This window comes from Lissotriton helveticus, chromosome 5_1 (assembly GCF_964261635.1).
Source record: "Lissotriton helveticus chromosome 5_1, aLisHel1.1, whole genome shotgun sequence".
In the NCBI taxonomy this organism is placed as follows: Eukaryota; Metazoa; Chordata; class Amphibia; order Caudata; family Salamandridae; genus Lissotriton; species Lissotriton helveticus.
In genome coordinates, this window is record NC_136065.1 from 121,799,652 (window position 1) to 121,819,466 (window position 19,815).

Below are 19,815 nucleotides of genomic sequence, written 5' to 3' on the forward strand. Positions count from 1 at the left end.
AGTGCTCTATTTTGGAGGAAAAGGAATTTGCCTTAGCAAGGGTCATTGGGAGATCAACAATGAACAGGCTTAAATGAAAGGGGTAAGGGGTAAAACACATCCCTCTGGGACTTTTTCTGATAGAGACCCTTTTCCATTAAGTTCGACCTGGGCCCAGTGGTTCATATGCAGTTTCTGCAGCATTGATACGAAATCTACTGGGTGAAACAATCTCCTCAAGTTCCCCCAAAGAATGAGCCTGTCTACTCATTCAAATAAGGCTATGAAGGTGAAAACTTCATTACAAGGAGTATTTCATCATCAGCATGACACCCATCTGGGTGTGTGAGGGTTCTTGCTTCTGAGCAACCAAGTCCACCCAGCCCCGATCTGCTTTCCCACCCCCCCATGGACCGACTGTTATTTCCATTTCATTTATCTCCAAAGAAACTGCATACTCCTTGTGATTACGTATACTTCCTGAGAGCCTGTATGCTGGACCTAAAAGCGGTCCAAATCCCTCTTAGTGTTCTGACTATAAAGTCGACAAAACAGCAGCAAAGTTTGCCAACCGTTGTTGCCGATTGCCTTGCATTTCCCTATACTGCAAAACAATTGTCAAATGTAGAATAACTTTTTCGAAAGCCCCCCTGCTCTTTCGGGATAATTCTCGATTCAAGGGGTCTATTAGGATGGTGGGCGGACTACAGTCCGACCGCCACACTAGCGGTGCTGGGACCGCCCGCCAGTGGTGGGATGGTCCTGCACCGCCGATTAGGATGCAACCGCCACCATGGCGGTCGCATCCAACGTGACAGACACCTTGTGTATGCCAATGTAGGGGGTACTTCCCTTGGGGCCCGCAACGGCCCCCCAAACTAAACACTGCATGCCTTTCCATGGCGGAGTCTCTGCCATGGAAAGACATTAAACCAGCATCAATGAAAAAGGAGGAGAGTTTTCCCTATTGAACCCAGAAAGGACCAGGAAATAAAGCAACAAAAAAAGGGAAAATTTCCTTTCTGAGTGTTAGAATTCTAGATTGACACTGAAGTCTATTTTGGCTTTTTCAAACAACAGTTAACCCCAAGTAGTATTACTAACCAAAACTAACAATGAATGTATCAAAATATATTTTTTATTTTGATTTCTTAAAAAGCAGATACTTTCATATAGTTGCATTCACAATACATTAAAATCCAAACACCAAAAGTATAATCACATAAAATCATGAAAAACTTTTTTAAGGAAAGGACATTTTATACGAATACATTCAAATTATTATAAAAAACATAATTTCAAGGTACAAAAAAACAATTGATTACTACAGCTTAAAAAAGCTTGTCGGCGCGTTTCGGTGATTTGTCCTTTGGAACACCTTCTTCAGGACTATTTTAAAACATCTTCTTATCTAAAAAATAGATACATAACAATTGTTAGTTATTAGACTATCAGGGGGATTTTTACTTTTAACTGTTGGGAAAGCCCTTAAATTTCTTACATTAAAGTGTGGTTCATTTATGCATTGCCACATCAAATCCAGGAGTTGTAATAGGTTTTAGTTACTCTTTCTCCCTGTTATTGCATCAGGGAATCTATACATAAAAGAAACATATTTTTAGAAATTCATGCGTGATTGTAGGAACTGCACATGCTTGTCCCATCTACCTGGTGTGAGGATTAAACTACCCACCTACTTTTGTTTCATCAGGGAGCCGTTTGGCACATTGGCCGTACTCAATCCAGTATCTAGCAGGATTTTCTTTGTTTATTGATTCTCATGTGGCGTGGGTCTGAGCGCTTCGTGGATCAATCTGTGCACAGACAGCACCTCTTTTTCTCAAATTTGAGGCGATCACCTCCGCCTAGACAAATAACATATATATTGTTTAGTCCATCCCGTTCTCTTATATGTACTTTTAAAACGGGTTGTAACAAGGATTTGCATTTTATTCCTGTGCTAACAAAAAATATATATACTTCGCTCAATATTTTGTAGTTGGAGCGAAGTTTGATTATATGCACTTTTAAGACGGCTTGCATCCAAGGTTTGCATCTTTTTTCGTACTTTCTACAAAAAGTTTTTTTTATATATTTCGCTCGATATTTTATAGTTAGAGCGAAGTTTGAGGATGCGGCCACCCTACGTGTAAGGGACTCTTTTCTCTTTTAAGCGACGTATGTGGCTTTAAACTAGTACCCGTAACTAAAAACTTGCTTTTAACGTAGCCCCCTGTCTTCCAAGAATGGAGCAAAGTACAGTTCTACCTATCTTAATCCAAGGTCCCCCTTACCTTAAACTCGCAATGCGGCCGTCCGGTCTCTCTGGCTTTCCCGTATCGGTTAAGGTCCCGTGTGTATCTTCGATCTTATATACACACGCTAACCCGAGTTTTGCACAATTATTTGAAACACCTGGGTTTCCTTAATTCATATGGGGATCCTGTTTTACCACCATGTTGGTAGTTTTATAATGGCAGGAAAAGCGTCCACATTCAATGACAGACTTCTGGTTCAATGGCCCGTATTGCCCTGTCCCGATTGTTTCATAGCCAGTCTCGGTTTTTATAACTTAGATCTCGACATTTAAAGAGACGCTATTGTTTGTTCACTTTTTTATAAATAGCGAACAACATTTAATGTGACATGGAGTATTCTCATTATAGTATTTGGCATGATATTATCGGCCATTTTGGTAGTTTTTTGAATGCCCGTGTTTTAACAACATTTGACTTAATATCGCATTTCAACATAAACATTTTCTTATGCATAATTAGAAATGCATACTTCAGGTTGCGCAAATTATTTATATTAGCGTTTACAATTAATTATTCTTTGGGCTGCACGTATTCACTCAGCGACGAGGATATTTCTTGAATGCAAGCAATAGACCGATATCCTATTCCTTCCAACAGTGTTATGTTGCAGTGCCAAATTGAAGTACCCCATTATAAATATTTATAAAGCAGATGCCCTGGCTGAGTGAAGGCATACGTCCCCATTACAAACAATCTAAATACACTCTATTGAAAATCAGCTACCATTATTTAAACATGCTTCCCTTATTTTTCACAGACTTTGCATGAAGGTTAACAAAATGGAATACTGTAATATTCACCGCCAACACAATGTTTCTATTCAGTAGTGCATAATTACATTCATTAGGGAAAAACATCTTTTTATTTTCCACTGAAAAGGCAATCGTGTTTCTGCCATGGTATACATTTAATATATATAAACAGTACATGTAGTTCTTTTAACAGATAATATCTATATATTCCCAATTCGTGAAGACAGTTGCGTGCTACCTCGCTATTCTCTCCCATTCTTCTCTACTGTTAAGGCCTTCAGTATATGACCTAAACTTAGACATAAAGAATTGTTCTCTCTGTTTGCGTCTTTTTTCAGTATCGCCTCCCCTCATTGATGTTTTAATTTTTTCTAATATGAACCACTTTAGGTCATCTTCTCTATGGTTCATTGTTACCCAGTGTTCAACTAGAGGGGCATTCTTCTTTCTGTTTTTGAGAGCTGATCTGTGTTCAGATAGACGCAAACGCATTTCTCTACCTGTCTCCCCAATGTAGCACTTCCGACATGGGCATCATCATAATATGGATGGCCGTGCCTGCAAGGCACGCCACTATTTTGCAGGCCTTTTCAGCCCGGTAGGCAATTGTGACGATTGCCTACCGGCAGAAAAGCGGTGGACGGTCTTTCTGCCTGCCGTGTTACCCCCGCTATGCTAATGTGGCGGGGGTAAAAGGCCTTCTGGCGCAGTGTTTTGGCGGGTGGATCGCCACCGCCCGGCATGCTAATGGGCCCCATAGTGCACCTTCATTTCAGAGAGTTCAACATATTTTTCAGAAGGTATATCCAGGAGTAAAATCAATCAGTAATTCTCCAGAGCACCCCTTTGGTCCTTCTTCTGTGTAGGCTTTATAACTGCATCTCCTCCAACACTGGGGATTGATTTTTTAATGAGTCCACTTTAAAATAAGGGCTAAGAACTCCAGCCCACCAAACGGGGTCATTGTTTTGTAGGTAAGTTTTGCATTACCAAAACGACAATTAAATAAAGGCATGGCAAATGGGCCTAGTTCATGTATATATTGTATTGATATAGCACAAACCTATCTAAGAAGCAATGTAGAGCTGTGCATTATTTGGGAGTTGGGAGATGACTCACAAGCTTGTGTACCTCAAGTGGGGATTACACAAATGCATTCTATACATTAGACTTTACTTTTGAAACCATAGGGCAATTTAGGGCCTGATTTAGATCTCGGTGGACGGATTACTCCATCACATTGACCGATATCCCACCCGCTGAAATATAAATCCCATATCATAGGGCAATTTAGGGCCTGATTTAGGTCTCGGCAGACGATTACTCCAATGGTGACAGATATCCAATCCAGCGAAATATAAATCTCATAGGAAATAATGGGCTTTATATTTCAGTGGATGAGATATCCATCACTGTTGTGACGGAGTAACCCGTCCGCTGTGAGCTAAATCCGACCTTCAGTGATCTGTCCAACATCACATGATGTTCAATGCCAATGCCGGGACTTGAACCTTTGTCACTAGGTCCCAAGCAGCTCTAACCACTGATTTTATTATGTTTACAAACCAAACCAGGCAGGGATCACATCCAGCTGTGTGGTGTGTGGTTATTCTTATCACCTCCTCAATCGCATGGATGGTTGAAAAGTCCTATGAAACACGCGCTGCCGTCCTTTCAACTATTAAAAACCCTGCAGCAGTACCCATTCATGCATTTCTGTTCTATTATGTGTATTCCCTCACGTTGCCCCTACACCAAATTAATAGAACCACACTGCATAAAATCTGTCACTAGTTCTATGATCCCAGAACAATATTATGAATCACAAAAGGCTGCTTTTGAGGTCCATACTGTGAGGAGAGAATGAGCAGCACAAGTCACCATGGGCAAACAGCATGATAGCAGCTGGGACTGAATGAATAAAAGCCTGTTCATATTCTCTTCCATATGTGACTCTTTATGATACCTGCAGCTCTTGGAAAATGAGTGGCACAAGCAGGGCCAGTCTTCAGAAATAAAAATCCCTACGGTTCTCACCTCGGTAACTAGTCTCGTCTTGCTCTTAGTTGTGCTAGAAGGCTAATAACAGCATCAAAGAGCTAAATTTAAAGTCTAGAAAAGTTATGTGACAAATAATACCCAGTCGTAACATAACACTGAGGCAGAAAGTGTAAAATAAGATCTCGTTTAGCATAAGTTAGCATTTTTAAAAATTAGGTCTGGAGGCAGGTCACTATAATTCAATGTAAAACATGTAATTTGGTGATTGGTAATGCAAAAATTCTATTTAATATTGTCAAGGTCTCTTTGGTAGGGTATAATTCGATCTATTTTATAGAACATAGTTCAAATATATCATCTACCGGGAGATATCAGAAAAAAAGAAAAGCTAGATCGTGCACTACATTTAGAAGATCCAAAATGAAAAGTTAAAAAATAAAATAAAAAATCCCCAAAAATATTGCAAGTAATCGTGGTCATATTGTACCTAACCTTCTAACCTTTTATAGGTAGAATTACATTTTTCCTACATTAAAGGAGTCTACTAATCTACCATTGCCTTTGATAAGGAAACGCAATAGTGCTAGTTCCATACAACCCTGTTCCATAATTTTGCATGTTATTTAGAATCTTATCGTTAGTAGTCTTCATGTTTTACTTTTCCCATTGAGCACCCGAAATCAAGCTCTATATTTTGGTTAATTGGCAGAGAATCTATCACTGGGGTTCGAGAGGATGCAGTGTAGAGCTTCCCTAACCCCTTCGCCGCGGGGGAAATTCCCACCCGGTGCTATGGGGTGGGGGGCGCCGCGGTGCTCGTGACGAGCCCAGCTCGCCATGAGTCACAGTAGAGCTGTGCTCGTCACAACCCCGCCCACTGATTAATTCTCCCGCACAGACGGGGAATCAATCACACGTGGGCACGCCGCTGCAGTTATGACGAGCCCAGCTCGTCATGAGCACAGCTCCACTGTGCCTCATGATGAGCTGGACTCGTCATGAGCATGGAAGGGGTTAGGTATGGATTTAGAAATGGGGGCCTCTAGTTGGCAATGGTTTACACCTTTGTCTATTTAGGGAGCCTTGCTTCTAGTTTGTGTAAGGGGGATACACTTCTAAAATAACCACTGCTCAACCCCTTGGTAGCTTGGCACGAGCAGACAGGCTTATCTCAGAAGCAGTGTGTAAAGTGTTTGTGAACACATACAGTAATACAGTGAAAACACTACAAATGGACACCACACCAGTTTCGGAAAAATAAGTAATCTTTATCTAAACCAAACAAGACCAAAACGACAAAAATCCACAAAACATAACATAACTTGTATTTGTAAAGCACACGTTCACCTAGAGGTCTCTTGGCACTGAATAACTGATGTTCAATACAGTTATCAAGATATCCTTAAAATAGGTTAATCCCTCAAATAAAGTTTGTAGCAACAAATACCTCCACCTGGAGTTATTACAACGGTGTGACAGATGAAAATCCCAAAGTACAGCGCAGACCGCGAAGTGTGAGGCGTCGTGCGTGGAGTCAAGCCGACCTCAAAGGAACAGTACCTTAGAAACGATGAAAGCAAAGACGACGCATGGCGTCAGGGAGGTAATGCTTCCTTGGTGCCAGGAGACGTCGGTTCCTTACGATCCCAGGGGAGGTGAGATGCTATTTCCTTACTGTGTCACAGAGGTGACATCACGGTGTTGGCAATGGGTCGGTTCCTTATGATGGTGCGGTGTTGATGGATTCGGGAGTCACTTACATCAAGTATCGGGTCCGCATTGATGAAGCACCAGCGTCAGTGAAGTCGGGCTGTGGTGCGAGTCGGGACAGTGCGTGTGATGTCATGAGCGGTGTCTTCGGCTCCGGTGCAGGCAGCGTCCTCGGTGATGGTTTCGGAGTCGATGCGGCAAGCCGTCAGCAGGCATTGGGCCTACGTTGCAAGTTGGGGCTGTGCTTCGTGCGCTTCACAAGCAGTGCCCACAGATTCGGTGCAGATTACGGTGTTGTTCGCCGGCGTCAGTGTTGCAATTTCCTTCTGTGGCAGCTGAAACAGCAGTTCCAGATGCAGAAAAACAGAACAATTAAAGTCTTTGTATACCTGAGACTTCAGAACAGGAGGCAAGCTCAATTTCAAGCCCTTGGAGATCATCCTCAATAAGGAGACACTGCAAACAGAAAAGTCATTTCTCCTTTCCTAGGCAGCAAGCAGTCAATGCAGGCCAACCCCAGACAGCAAACTGCACAGGGGCAGTATTTCTCCTCAGCTTATCTGACTCTTCTCCTTGGCTAAGGTTCCTCTTGATTTCCTAGAAGTAATCTAAAGTTCTGGGGTCTTGGCCCCTCTTTTTATACAAAAAACTTGTTTGTTCTCTGAATGCAGAGAGTGTCTGAACCCAGACAAAACCAGTTCTGTCCTCACTGGTGCAGCTTCCTGTCAGGAGGTGGAGACAGCATTGTGGAAGGCAGACCTGACCCTTAAGGTGAAAGGAAATACAGCCCAGCCCTGACACATCAGGCTCTCTGGAGCCATTGCTCCTCCTCAGGCCCTGTCATCCAAAAGCCAGACATGCAATACACAAACCTAGCAGAGGCATACTGAATGGCTAAGCAAGAAAATATCTACTTTCAAAAAGTGGTATTTTCAAAGATAGAATGTAAAAATCACCCTCCCTTAAATTTTCCATTTTAACATTCTGAGTTCAGGCATACTAAACATTATTTTCCTACCTTGTTCCCAGGGGTAGTTATGTTTATAAGATGTTATAAACAAACACCCCTTTCTGTCCTATGGGAGCAGGCAGCCTTGCAATAGTGAAAAACTGCAGTATTTCACTATCAGGACATGCCACATACATCAGAGCATGTCCTACCTTTCATATACACTGCACCCTGCCACAGGGGTACCTTGGACCTCCCTTAGGGGTGACTAACATGCAAGAAAAGAGAAGGTTAGGGACTGGCAAGTGTGTGCACTTGTCAGGTGGACATGGCAGTCCCAGACTGCACACAGGCCCTGCAATGGCAGGCTAAAGTTGCCTTTTTCAGGCTGCTTCTGTGGGTGGCACAATCAGTGCTGCATCCCACAAGCAGCATTTGGTTTACAGGCCCTGGGCACACACAGTGCACTGTACTATGGTCTGATTAGTAAATCAAATATGCCAATCATGGAATCAATAATCCATAACAACAATTTAAAAAGGGAGCACTTGCACTTTGGCACTGAACAGCTGTGGGAAAATGCCAAAAGCATCTAGACCAGCAAAACGGAGTCCAACACACAGCAAAAATCAAAAAATGCAGGGGAGACCCACGCCAATGGTGCCAAGTCTAACAATGGAATATTATTAAAGCTGTGATGGTGTAAATCATATATAGTCCAATGGTTGTAGAGGCCTCTTTGGACTTGCATCTTTCATTTATTAGTGGTACCCCCTTGCTCTTCAATATCTTTGAGCAACCAATGAGGCATTCCCCTGAGGATATTAATTGATGATTTCCAGCATCACTTAACATCACCACCAGCAATTCTGCTCATCGAGAGGCACCCGAATAAAAGTTGAGGAGGAACAGCAGCCAACAAAGTGCCAGAAAACACCATTACAAGGGTTATATTCTAATTTTTCTAATACTGAAATTAATTGTTTACCACACACCTTCTACAGAGACTTCAGACCATACAGAAAGCCTCAGCCAAACTCATCCTCTGCCTTCCCTGACAAGCCCACATCACACCCCACCTCAGGAAACTCCCCTAGCTTTCCGGAGGGAAGAGATACCAATTCAAGCTTCTGACCCATGTACCAAAGGTTCTATCCAACCAAGGGCCTGCCTACAGTAACCACCACTACAATCAACCTCCCTTTCACTTGCCCATACTCCCCGCATCTACCGAAGCAGAAATGGAGGATGCTCATTCACTCACATCTCAGCAAAGACCTGGAATAGCCTCCACACACACCTCCAGACCATCATCTCACTTCTGGAATTCCAAATGGCCCTCATGACCTGGCTGTTCGAATAAGCCTACAGGGCCTGTAAGCGCCTGGATACCCTATTGGGTGATTAGCCGCACTATATAAATCCTGATTGATTAATTGATCGATTGACCAGTAGCAAGGAGAGTATCCTAGACTCCACTCAGTAAAATGGAAACTACATACACTGTGACAGTAAAATTGAATTGACACTGACTACACCCCCTCCCCCCCCCCCATGAAAATGATCTGCTGGGTCATGAGCATCTGTGGAGCTGTAAGTGCTAATAGTTAATGACCAAAGTTTGACGTCCAAAGTTGTTTTCAGCTTATTAACACTTCAGCATCAGTTAGTCCAAAAAATAGGACCCTTAACCAGAGTCTCCATCAAGGGCAAATTAGACAGCTGCATTTACTATGGCTCATTTGCATACAGTACTTCCCCATCTGTAATAGCACAGGAGAGCTCATTTTACATGTTGCTCGGTCATACAATTATCTCAGGCCTTCCTGCCCATCATTTAAAGTAATCTCAGTGAGTCTCACCAAATGTGAGGGGAATGCCCAAATGAGTTTCTGGTTTTGGTGCCTGACAACTACAGTTACATTGACTCTCTATAATGGTAGACACAGATAACAAAAGCTAGAATGGAATGCTACTTAAAGTAAGTTTTACTGACTAGCAAATATCAATCAAGCATTTCAATCCATTAGAGTGATGTGGAAGACCGGTGGTCCCTACCTCGTCGGAAGGGCGTTGTAGACGGGGGGGCCACACCCCCACACCGGGAGGAACAGCGTCCCTTGGTCACCGGACATCCTCTCTTCGCCCACAGGATCCGCTAACCCCCAAAGACCCGGAAACAGAACAACAGGAAACCGGAAGCGGAACTCCTGCCGACGACCCAGAACCCGACCCATCCGGAACCGGAAGCACGTCCAGTGTGGTCCGCCGGGAACACAGAAAAGACGGCAGGAACGGGGAAACAGCGTTCAGCGGAACCCCCGACGGAGAGCAGAAGGAAGGAGGAGAGCGGAGAGGAGACGGAGATCGGAGAAGAGGACGAGGAAGAAGACCTGTGGACGGAGGATTGGTGGCGACCTCCGGAGGTGGCTGGAGAGCGGCAGTAACTCGGATGAGAGTTACGGCGGGGCACGTGAGTACACTCTATCCTTCTCCGTGTCCCCTAGTGTAAATATTGTAATTGCCTGTAACATACTGTATATAGAGCCTCACGAGCACCCTGCACTCGCCTTAGTCATTAAGAGACGTATCACGAGCACTGTAAGTAACTGCCTCGCACTTATCCCGGACACCTCCCATCACACTACCCTCCTGCTTGCTGATTGGTCTTGTCCCTACCTACCCTTCCCACCTTCCCCACTTTCGTGACCTGGCCCTTCACTTCCCGGTGACGGTGGAAGTACTCAGTAGTCCTTACTGGACGGGACTAACCCCTGTACTCTCTCTCTTACATATCTCCGAGGAGACCCATCAACCGGCCGAACCCTGACGACAACAGCCCCCGCAGAGGACCACAACCCGGAGATCCACACAACATCCACACCCTCCCGGCTGGGAGCTTCTCGGAGGCACTTCTTCCCTGCAAACTCTTTTGATCCAGACTTTGTGTGCACTGTCAACGAATAAATCCTTGAACATAGCTCACTATATTCGGCCTCCCCGCCTGTTATTCCGGTCCGCCCAGCCCAAGGTCTCACAGGTGGTGTCAGAAGTGGGATCCGCCGGAAGCATGGAGGCCGCCGTCAAACACCTAGCAGAGAGCCAAGAGCAGCTTGGCAAAATGATGGAACGCTTCCTGAAAACCGCGGAAGACGATCGGGGTCAACTCCATGACGTCCTTAAGGGACAGGGGACCGCTCAGGATCAAGCCCTTGAAAAACTGACCACAGTCATGGGGCAACAAAGGCCCACAACCTCCCTACCATCAGTCGTCCTCCAAAAATATGTCCCGGGTGAAGACCCAGATTATTTTTTTACAAATTTCGAGCGCCTGGCTCAGGCAGCAGCGTGGCCTGCGGATCGCTGGGGCCACTATCTGGGGCCTCTATTGACTGGTGAACTGCAGGCAGCGTATCAACAGGCCAATGTCCAGGGCCTGACTCCCTACCAAGACATAAAGACTTGTATTCTAGAGAGACTGGGAATCGATGACGAAACGTATAGGGTTCGTCTGCGACAGGCCAAAGAGGGTCCCCAAGAGACGCCACGGGCTCTCTCATTCCGGATACAGGACCTGGCAAACCGATGGTTGAAACCTGCCACAGCCACTAAAGAGGACATCCTCTCAAAAATATATCTGGAGCAATACCTGGCGTCTCTCCATCCGGCCACCCAAAAATGGGTGAGACAACACGCCCGCCTGACCCTGGACAGTGCGGTGGAGATAGCTAGTGCCTATAGTAGAGCCCAAGAGTCACAACGGGTCAAAGAGGAACCTCATCCCCGGATTCCACACGGCAGCCACGCACGTCCCCAAAGACTTCCTCCCGCGGCCAGAAGACCAGATCCTGCTCCCCTGATGCCCGACCCCGTCATGCCTCGACCTAACCCACCTGGTCCTCAGTGCTATCACTGCGGAGGGTATGGCCACATAGCTCGTGTCTGTCCCCAAAGAGAGGAGCCCATGGACATAGGGATGGCCCGGAATTATGTATGTCTTACCGATGAAGTCAGCCCTCCGCCGTTCCGCTGCCCAGTGAGAATCGAGGGACACCGGCTGATGGCATTGGCCGACACGGGATGTAGGCATAGCGTCCTCCGACCCCAGGAACTACCCCATCCTGTCGGACCACTAACTGGAACGGTCGCTATCAAGTGTGTCCATGGAGACACCCGGAGTTATCCGACGGCCCAAGTACGGGTACAACAACAGTCCGATGAAGGTAGAATGTTAACAGTCGGTTTGGTTCCTAATCTCCCTGAACAAATCATATTAGGTAGCGACTACAGTGGTCTTCCCCACCTCCTGAAAGACACCACGGACTCCCTAAAGAGGTGGTGGGCGGAGGCCCCGTTTCCCCAGGGTTCTCCATCAGCAGACTCTCCTTCAAAACCTGGAAAGACCAAGAAGCAAAAGAAAAGAGAGAAAAGGACTTTTACTGGGGCTTATCCAGCTCAGGTTGATGTTCACCCCTGGGAAACTGACCGCGAGTTCCGAGCCACCCAGCAAGAGGACCCCGTGCTGCAAGAAGCCTGGAATCGTGCTCTGGACAATGAGGATCCCCTGCATGTAGGTCCTTACTTCTTTCGAAAGAATGGTCTCCTCTACAGAAAAGGGGGGCCACAGCTCCCCGCCCAGTTAGTCATCCCAGGATTGTTTCGAGACAAAGTCCTATATCTGGCCCACAGTCACCTGCTGGGAGGGCACTTCAGTGATGAAAAAACGGGGCAAACAATCCTTGCAAAATTCTACTGGCCGGGCGTACATGGTCAAATAAAGCAGTACTGCAGGGAGTGCCCGGTCTGCCAGAAAAATAGCCGGTATCGGCCCCCCCGAGTCCCGCTCCAGCCCCTTCCTCTTATTGATGTGCCTTTCTCCCGAATAGGGATGGACCTGATAGGACCCCTGTTGCCCTCTAGGACGGGGTGTAGATACGCCCTGGTGTTGGTGGATTATGCTACCAGGTTCCCGGAGGCCGTCCCATTGAAACAGCCCACTACCCAAAACATCGCCAAGGCCCTTATCTCCATCTTCAGTAGAGTAGGGTTCCCTCGGGAGATCTTAACAGATCAGGGTACGCCTTTTGTGTCCTCCCTCATGCGTCAGGTCTGTGCCCATCTGGGTATTAAACAGATAAGAACCTCGGCGTATCACCCCCAGACAGATGGGTTGGTGGAACGCTATAACGCCACCCTAAAGACCACCCTCAAAAAGCTGCTAGGCCTTGAGAGTAAAAGGTGGGAGGAGATGCTTCCTCTTGCCCTCTTCGCGATCCATTGCAAGGTGCAAAGTAGCACCGGGTATTCCCCATATGAATTGTTATATGGCCGAGCCCCTAGGACTCTGTTAGACATGGCCCGCGAGGCATGGGAAGCCGAGCCTGATCGAACACGTCCCCTCCCTGAATATGTCGACAATCTCCGAACCCACTTAACCCAAATCAGAGAAATAGTGAGACAGAACATGGTAGCCGCTCAGGTCTCCCAGAAACAACAGTATAACAAAGGAACCAAGGCCCGTTCATTTAACCCTGGAGACCTGGTGTTATTGCTTCTACCCTCCTCCGACCATAAACTGTTGGGACAATGGCAGGGCCCCTTCCCTATCTTGAGACAGGTGACTCCCGTCACCTACGAACTCGATATCGATACCACCCGAGGGGTCACCCAAATATACCATGTCAATCTGTTGAAGCAGTGGGTAGGGCCCGTCCCTGTTCCAACAACCACTCCCTCTCTCCCCTTTGAGGGCTGTATTGATCCGGACCTCCCGGAAAGGAACAAACAGGACCTTAGACACGTCTTATCCTCTGTGCAAGCAGTATTTTCCTCCATGCCCGGGCACTCCACCATTGTGGAGCACGCCATTCACACCGAAGCAGGGAAAACAGTGCGACAGAGACCCTACCGGATCCCTGAAGCGCGAAGGGCGGTCATACAAGAAGAGACGACCCAGATGTTGAGGATGGGTATAATCGAACCGTCCAGCAGCAGTTGGAATTCCCCAATCGTTCTAGTACCCAAACCCGATGGTTCTACTCGTTTCTGCATCGACTTCAGGGAGGTGAATAAGATCTCTGCCTTTGATTCCTATCCCCTTCCTCGCGTAGACGAGATGGTAGAGCGCATAGGTAAAGCCAAATATATCAGTACCCTTGACTTGTGCAAAGGGTACTGGCAGATCCCTTTAAAACTCGAAGACAGACCGAAAACGGCGTTTTCAACCCCTGAGGGTTTATTCCAGTTCAGAGTGATGCCCTTCGGGCTCCATGGAGCCCCGGCGACTTTCCAAAGTGCCATGAACCTGGTCTTACGACCCCATACCAGCTATGCCGGGGCATACCTAGATGACATTGTCATTTATAGTGACAGCTGGGAACAACACCTACACCATTTGCAGACCGTAGTACACTCCCTTGGTAAACACGGCTTTACCATCAACCCTGCCAAAACCACCTTGGCGGCCCAAAGTGTGAAATATCTGGGTTATCTATTGGGAGAAGGGGTCATTCGCCCTCAAAACAATAAGATTCAGGCTATTCACTCCATACCCTTCCCTCATACCAAGAGAGAACTTCGAGCCTTTCTCGGGTTACTGGGGTATTATAGGAGGTTTATACCCAACTTTTCCCAAATAGCCGCACCCTTGACCGACCTGTTGAGAAAAGCCTCCCGAACCGAAGAGAAGTTACAGCAACCCACTCCCCAGCTGCTGCAAGCCTTCGACCTCCTCAAGCAGACCCTGTTGTCAGAACCCGTGTTAATCAGTCCTGACTACTCCCGACCTTTCATCCTGCAGACAGACGCCTCCGATCAGGGTTTGGGGGCCGTCCTGTCCCAGCAAGATGCGAAAGGGGTCGAAAAACCAATACTGTATCTCAGCCGAAAGCTCTTCCCACGAGAGCAGAACTATGCGGTTGTAGAAAAAGAGGCTCTAGCGGTTAAATGGGCTGTGGATAGTCTCCGGTATTATCTGGAGGCAGGGAGTTCCTCTTGTATACGGATCACGCCCCGCTGGAGTGGATGGCCCGTAACCGGGGCCACAACGACCGGGTACTTAGGTGGTTCCTTTCTCTGCAGCCATTTCGATTCAGGACACTACACCGGAAGGGACTAGACCAGGGCAATGCGGATTACCTCTCCCGTTTTCCTGTTACGGCCAACCCTACTAGTAAGACAGCTAGGGAAAGGGGATGTGGAAGACCGGTGGTCCCTACCTCGTCGGAAGGGCGTTGTAGACGGGGGGGGGCACACCCCCACACCGGGAGGAACAGCGTCCCTTGGTCACCGGACATCCTCTCTTCGCCCACAGGATCCGCTAACCCCCAAAGACCCGGAAGCGGAACTCCTGCCGACGACCCAGAACCCGACCCATCCGGAACCGGAAGCACGTCCAGTGTGGTCCGCCGGGAACACAGAAAAGACGGCAGGAACGGGGAAACAGCGTTCAGCCCAGCGGACTCGTGGCAGGAGACAGCGAACGGCGCGGAACCCCCGACGGAGAGCAGAAGGAAGGAGGAGAGCGGAGAGGAGACGGAGATCGGAGAAGAGGACGAGGAAGAAGACCTGTGGACGGAGGATTGGTGGCGACCTCCGGAGGTGGCTGGAGAGCGGCCGTAACTCGGATGAGAGTTACGGCGGGGCACGTGAGTACACTCTATCCTTCTCCGTGTCCCCTAGTGTAAATATTGTAATTGCCTGTAACATACTGTATATAGAGCCTCACGAGCACCCTGCACTCGCCTTAGTCATTAAGAGACGTATCACGAGCACTGTAAGTGACTGCCTCGCACTTATCCCGGACACCTCCCATCACACTACCCTCCTGCTTGCTGATTGGTCTTGTCCCTACCTACCCTTCCCACCTTCCCCACTTTCGTGACCTGGCCCTTCACTTCCCGGTGTTGGTGGAAGTACTCAGTAGTCCTTACTGGACGGGACTAACCCCTGTACTCTCTCTCTTACATATCTCCGAGGAGACCCATCAACCGGCCGAACCCTGACGACAACAGCCCCCGCAGAGGACCACAACCCGGAGATCCACACAACATCCACACCCTCCCGGCTGGGAGCTTCTCGGAGGCACTTCTTCCCTGCAAACTCTTTTGATCCAGACTTTGTGTGCACTGTCAACGAATAAATCCTTGAACATAGCTCACTATATTCGGCCTCCCCGCCTGTTATTCCGGTCCGCCCAGCCCAAGGTCTCACAAGTATGTTGTCTCAGGAAGACTCCGTAATTGGGACTGGGGTTCCTAGAGCAGACAAGGAATGAAAAATCCTAGGACCTCATCGGTGAGGCAAGGTAAGGTCCACAAATTTCCATGATTGCATGGGTTCCCATTTAGAGAAGAGTGGGCCTTGGAATATGGGTAAAATCACTTTTTTTGTGGTAGAGACAAGACTGACTGGTACACTTCAGACCACTTAACAAGTCTTTCTAAAGAGCATTTAGAACATTTTTATCCATGGCATTTTATTGATTTCTCACATAGCCTTCTTTTCCTTGGACTTGAAATGTTTGCTGCTTGCACCATTTAATGCATTCGCATTGTTTTCAATATTTACTTTAAGTGACTTCTTCTGCCTTTGATCCTTTTGCTCTGAATCCTTAGTCATTGGCTTGAGACATTGTCAGTCACGTCTATAATCAGCTCGCAGGACTATGTTAGTCTCACAGGTTTTCTATTGGCTGTTTGGGTGTGTTCTTTCACCTCCTTTGGAAAAAATGAGGGGCTAGTTCACACCTGAAATCAGTCAGCAAGAAGACTAGCAGCACTGGGGATCGAGGCTTACAGAAGCATCTGCAAAATAGATAGTACAGAACATGTTATTTTTTTTTCTACTGTATCTGCTCGTTTGGCACTTGCGGACTTTAGGAAGCTGGCTCTGTATATACTATACCAGAGTGAGGTATAGTGTGCACAGAGTCCAGGGAGTCCCCAGAGGTAAAGTAGAGGCTAAATTACGTAAGTGGCTGAGGGTCTAAAGAACGGTGATGGATTAAAACCAGATCTTTTGACTGGGTGTGAGTGTTTGATTGATTCAGATGCTACGTCCATCACCACCCCCTTTTGTACCGCTTTTGGCCACCATAAGTGTGGCAGGGTATGCTCAGACGTGAGTCCCTTGCTCACTTTGCCACTGGATTCAAGCAAGCCGAGCTGAAGACGGCTGGAATGCCAGAAACCGGTCCTCGGAAGCTTGTTTCCGGTCCAGGGAAGACATGGCTTGGCAGTTCGGGCTGGACTGTTCCCATGAGGCACAGGGTCAGACTGATTTGCATATAGCCATGTCTGAACTGGGGTGGCATAGTGGGCTAAAGAACGGTGATGGATTAAACCCAGATCTTTAGACTGGGTGTGAGTGTTTGATTGATTCAGATGCTCCGTCCATCACCACCCCCTTTTGTACGGCTTTTGGCCACCATAAGTGTGGCAGGGTATGCTCAGACGTGAGTCCCTTGCTCACTTTGCCACTGGATTCAAGCAAGCCGGGCTGAAGACGGCTGGAATGCCAGAAACCGGTCCTCGGAAGCTTGTTTCCGGTACAGGGAAGACATGGCTTGGCAGTTCGGGCAGGACTGTTCCCATGAGGCACAGGGTCAGACTGATTTGCATATAGCCATGTCTGAACTGGGGTGGCAGAGTGGGCTAAAGAACGGTGATGGATTAAACCCAGATCTTTAGACTGGGTGTGAGTGTTTGATTGATTCAGATGCTCCGTCCATCACCACCCCCTTTTGTACCGCTTTTGGCCACCATAAGTGTGGCAGTGTATGCTCAGACGTGAGTCCCTTGCTCACTTTGCCACTGGATTCAAGCAAGCCGGGCTGAAGACGGCTGGAATGCCAGAAACCGGTCCTCAGAAGCTTGTTTCCGGTCCAGGGAAGACATGGCTTGGCAGTTCGGGCTGGACTGTTCCCATGAGGCACAGGGTCAGACTGATTTGCATATAGCCATGTCTGAACTGGGGTGGCAGAGTGGGCTAAAGAACGGTGATGGATTAAACCCAGATCTTTTGACTGGGTGTGAGTGTTTGATTGATTCAGATGCTACGTCCATCACCACCCCCTTTTGTACCGCTTTTGGCCACCATAAGTGTGGCAGGGTATGCTCAGACGTGAGTCCCTTGCTCACTTTGCCACTGGATTCAAGCAAGCCAGGCTGAAGACGGCTGGAATGCCAGAAACCGGTCCTCAGAAGCTTGTTTCCGGTCCAGGGAAGACATGGCTTGGCAGTTCGGGCTGGACTGTTCCCATGAGGCACAGGGTCAGACTGATTTGCATATAGCCATGTCTGAACTGGGGTGGCAGAGTGGGCTAAAGAACGGTGATGGATTAAACCCAGATCTTTTGACTGGATGTGAGTGTTTGATTGATTCAGATGCTCCGTCCATCACCACCCCCTTTTGTACCGCTTTTGGCCACCATAAGTGTGGCAGGGTATGCTCAGACGTGAGTCCCTTGCTCACTTTGCCACTGGATTCAAGCAAGCCGGGCTGAAGACGGCTGGAATGCCAGAAACCGGTCCTCGGAAGCTTGTTTCTGGTCCAGGGAAGACATGGCTTGGCAGTTCGGGCTGGACTGTTCCCATGAGGCACAGGGTCAGACTGATTTGCATATAGCCATGTCTGAACTGGGGTGGCAGAGTGGGCTAAAGAACGGTGATGGATTAAACCCAGATCTTTTGACTGGGTGTGAGTGTTTGATTGATTCAGATGCTCCGTCCATCACCACCCCCTTTTGTACCGCTTTTGGCCACCATAAGTGTGGCTGGGTATGCTCAGACGTGAGTCCCTTGCTCACTTTGCCACTGGATTCAAGCAAGCCGGGCTGAAGACGGCTGGATGCCAGAAACCGGTCCTCAGAAGCTTGTTTCCGGTCCAGGGAAGACATGGCTTGGCAGTTCGGGCTGGACTGTTCCCATGAGGCACAGGGTCAGACTGATTTGCATATAGCCATGTCTGAACTGGGGTGGCAGAGTGGGCTAAAGAACGGTGATGGATTAAACCCAGATCTTTTGACTGGGTGTGAGTGTTTGATTGATTCAGATGCTCCGTCCATCACCACCCCCTTTTGTACCGCTTTTGGCCACCATAAGTGTGGCAGGGTTTGCTCAGACGTGAGTCCCTTGCTCACTTTGCCACTGGATTCAAGCAAGCCGGGCTGAAGACGGCTGGAATGCCAGAAACCGGTCCTCGGAAGCTTGTTTCCGGTCCAGGGAAGACATGGCTTGGCAGTTCGGGCTGGACTGTTCCCATGAGGCACAGGGTCAGACTGATTTGCATATAGCCATGTCTGAACTGGGGTGGCAGAGTGGGCTAAAGAACGGTGATGGATTAAACCCAGATCTTTTGACTGGGTGGGAGTGTTTGAGTGATTCAGATGCTCCGTCCATCACCACCCCCTTTAGTACCGCTTTTGGCCACCATAAGTGTGGCTGGGTATGCTCAGACGTGAGTCCCTTGCTCACTTTGCCACAGGATTCAAGCAAGCCGGGCTGAAGACGGCTGGAATGCCAGAAACCGGTCCTCGGAAGCTTGTTTCCGGTCCAGGGAAGACATGGCTTGGCAGTTCGGGCAGGACTGTTCCCATGAGGCACAGGGTCAGACTGATTTGCATATAGCCATGTCTGAACTGGGGTGGCAGAGTGGGCTAAAGAACGGTGATGGATTAAACCCAGATCTTTTGACTGGGTGTGAGTGTTTGATTGGTTCAGATGCTCCGTCCATCACCACCCCCTTTTGTACCGCATGCTGGGAGAGGAGGCATGACACAGGCCCTGGGAACCTGGTTGGTAGGGACCCAGGGCACATCAAATCAGGTTGCATCAGATGTCAGGCAAAAAGTGAGGAGTAACCATGCAAAAGGGGCACTTTCCTACACTGACGGATTATAAACATGGGGAAAATCTTGGAATGGTAATCTTAATTCTCTATTATTATTTTAGTGTTCCAAGTAGGCTGCCATGTTTATCATCAACCCCTTCACATCCTGGCTGTATTTGGGAGAGAGCAATGTCAAAAACATCTCATATGATTTTCATGTGAGTAAATACACAGTCAGTAAACAACATTACACACCGGTAATTTGATGAGGTGGTTG